Source organism: Mandrillus leucophaeus, unplaced genomic scaffold, assembly GCF_000951045.1.
Source record: "Mandrillus leucophaeus isolate KB7577 unplaced genomic scaffold, Mleu.le_1.0 Scaffold245, whole genome shotgun sequence".
Lineage (NCBI taxonomy): Eukaryota > Metazoa > Chordata > Mammalia > Primates > Cercopithecidae > Mandrillus > Mandrillus leucophaeus.
Genome location: NW_012102532.1, coordinates 1,075,849 through 1,079,121, shown reverse-complemented (window position 1 = coordinate 1,079,121; position 3,273 = coordinate 1,075,849). Strand labels below are relative to the sequence as shown.

The 3,273-nt window shown below is 47.6% G+C and overlaps 1 pseudogene; it reads right to left on the bottom strand.

Moving 5' to 3' along the window:
- Nucleotides 1–250: 250 nt before the first annotated feature.
- On the bottom strand, nt 251–1,061 carry LOC105541843 (annotated as a pseudogene).
- Between the last annotated feature and the right edge of the window lie 2,212 nt (nt 1,062–3,273).

The window sequence follows — 3,273 nt, the reverse complement described above, 5'->3', positions numbered from 1 at the left end:
GTGCAGTAGTGCAATCTCAGCTCATTGCAAGCTCTGCCTCCCGGGTTCATGCCATTCTCCTGCCTCAGCCTCCCGAGCAGCTGGGACTACAGGTGCGTGCCACCACACACGGCTAATTTTTGTAGTTTTAGTAGAGATGGGGTTTCACCGTGTTAGCCAGGATGGTCTCGATCTTCTGACCTTGTGATCCGCCCGCCTCGGCCTCACAAAGTGCTGGGATTACAGGCGTGAGCCACCACACCCGACCCCCCTATTTTTTTTTTTTTTAAACATCCTGTTCTACAGCTTCCTTGGCTCTTTGTGCCTGTATGCCGAAGAGCTGGGCATTTGCATGGGCCATACAGAGACTAACAAGGCCTTGAAGTTTTCCCCCTAGTCAGTGATGACTCTGGCTTTCTCCTTCTTGTAGACATTGCCGATGGGCATTTCTGGTCCTGTCAGCTAAGTATCCAGTTTGAGTTCTGCAGCAGAATTGTCTCCCTTCTTGGGGGCCAAGGGCTTCCTGGGGAAGATGATGAGCGAGGAGCAGTACTCCTTCAGCTTCTGGACATTGGCCTGCAGGGCCTCGGTGGACTTGTTCCTCCTTCTTGTGTCTCAGAGATGCCAATGGTCTGGGCCACCTTCTTGTGAATGCCAGCCACCCTTTATTCCTCCAAGCTGAGGCCCCTGCCAGCTCGTGCTTTGTAGTGATGCCTCAGCGTGGGGCACCTTACCATGGGTGAATGGGCCCATATGAGTGGGCCATGCAGCCTGCTTTTGCTGGCTGCCTTGCTTCTGCAGATTTGCCCCGTGGGTTAGCTGCGCCACTGCCAGTCCTTGTGAAAGTTGGGCTTCAGGATCATGCCATTCTGGCTGGGTGCCCTGCTTGCCTATGGCCCACGGGTAGCAAAAGAGAGGAGGGGAGCAAGTGAGGGACCACCCACAGCCATGTGCACTCACGTGGCCACTGCCACCGCCCTAGTCCTCCAGCCTGGTCGCACCCACAGAGCCTGGTCTGGCCAGAGGCCTTCTTCAATGATGAAGACGCCCCAGCTTAGGCCGATGTCCCTCCATGGCTCCATTGGTGACAGTGCTAGGCCTATGGAGGTGGACAGAGCCTGATAGCCCCAGACAGTGCTGGAACTCTGAATGATTTAATTTCTGAATAAAATGTTCCTATGGAAAGAAATCAGAAAATTGCATGTGATTAAATCTATATGTTGTAATCCCTTATTACCCAGCAATTCTGCACATATGTTTGCACCCAAGAAAAATGCATGCCTAGGTCCACCAAAGAACTGTGAAAAAAGTTCTCTGAAAAGGAATTTTGTTATATTAGTTTATTTGTTTTAAAAGACAGGGTCTTACTCTGTTACCCAGTCTGGAGTACAGTGGCACATTTGCAGCCTCTGCAGCCTTGAACTTCTGGGCTCAAGCAATCCTCCCATCTCGGCATTCTGAGTAGCTAGGACTACAGGTGTGCACCATCACACCCAACTAATTAAAATTTTTTTTATTGGCCGGGCCAGGTGGCTCACTCCTGTAATCCCAGCACTTTGGGAGGCCAAGGCAGGCGAATCACCTGAGGTCAGGAGTTCGAGACCAGTCTGACCAACATGGAGAAACCCTGTCTGTACTAAAAATACAAAATTAGCTGGGCATGGTGGTGTATGCCTGTAATCCCAGCTACTCGGGAGGCTGAGGCAGGAGAATCGCTTGAACCAGGGAGGCAGAGGTTGCAGCAAGCCGAGATCGCGCCATTGCACTCCAGCCTGGGCAACAGAAAAAAAAAAAAATTATTTGCTAAGGAGGTCTCAATATACTACCTAGGCTAGTCTCCAACTCCTGGCCTCAAGTGATCCTCCCATCTCAGCCTCCCAAAGTACTGGGATCACAGGCTGTAAAGGAATTCGGAGGAAAGAGATTTTATTCCAGTGAACAGTGTGCAAACCAGCAGCGTTCCCCAATTTGCATTTTTTTTTTTTTTCCAAAAAATACAGCTCTTCTTTGTTTTTCTTCTGCAGGCCTCAGGGTCTTTTGTTAACAGACTTGTACAGTAATGCACATGGCAACTTTATAATAGTGGAAAACTGGAAACAATTTAAATATCCATTAACAGGCCCAGTGCAGTGGCTCACACCTGTAATCCCAGGACTTTGGGAGGCTGAAGTGGGCGGATCACTTGAGGTCAGGAGTTCGAGACCAGCCTGGCCAACATGGTGAAAACGCCATCTCTAATAAAAATACAAAAATCCAGGCGTGGTAGTACACGCCTGAAGTCCCAGCTGCTTAGGAGGTTGAAGCACGAGAATCGCTTGAACCTGGGAGGTGGAGGTTACAGTGAGCCAAGATCGCCCTACTGCATTCCAGTCTGGGCGACAGAGCAAGACTGTCAAAAAAAAAAAAAAAAAAATTCATCAGCAGTAGAATAGATAAATTGTGGTATATTTAGATGACAGAATACTATATGACAATGAAAATTATGAGCTATTTCATGCAAGACCATGGATGACTTACAGATACAATGTTGGAAAGACACAAAAGAGTACATACTATATGTTTTCTTTTTCTTTCTTTTTTCCTTTCTTTTAGAGACAAGGTCTCCCTCTGTAACCCAGGCTGGAGTGCAGTGGAACTCCTGAGCTCAAGCAGTCTTCACATCTCAGCCTTCCAAATAGCTGTGCCTAGAGGCAAGTGCCACTGCATTTGACATTATGATTTCATTTATATGAAATTGAAGAACAGACAACGCTAATCTATACTGATGGGGGTCTAATAGGAGCTACCCTTGGGGATGTATCATCAGGGAAAGAGCAAGACAGATGCTGAATTCTTTCTTCCTGTTTTTGTTTTTGTTTTTTTAAGACAGCATCCAGCTCTGTCACTCAGCCTGGAGTGCAGTGACATGGTCAGGACTCACTGCAGCCTCAAGCAGTTCTCCGACCTCAGCCCCCCAAAGTAACTGGGACTAGAGGCGTGCACCACCACACCCAGCTAACTTTTTTGAATTTTTAGTAGAGACGAGGTCTCCCTATGTTGCCTAGGCTCATCTCGGAACTCCTGAGCTCAAGTGATCCTCTGCCTTAGCCTCCCAAAGTACTGGGATTACAGGTGTGAGCCACCACTCCCAACCAGCTGGATTCTTTATCTTGATCTCTTTGGTGGTTGTCACCCAAGTGTATATGTATGGAAAAGTTCACTGGGCAATTTAAGATTAGTGTACTTTATATATGTTACATCTCAATAAAAAAGTAAAAACGGCAGTTGAGGGGGGCACTTTTTTTTTTTTTTTTT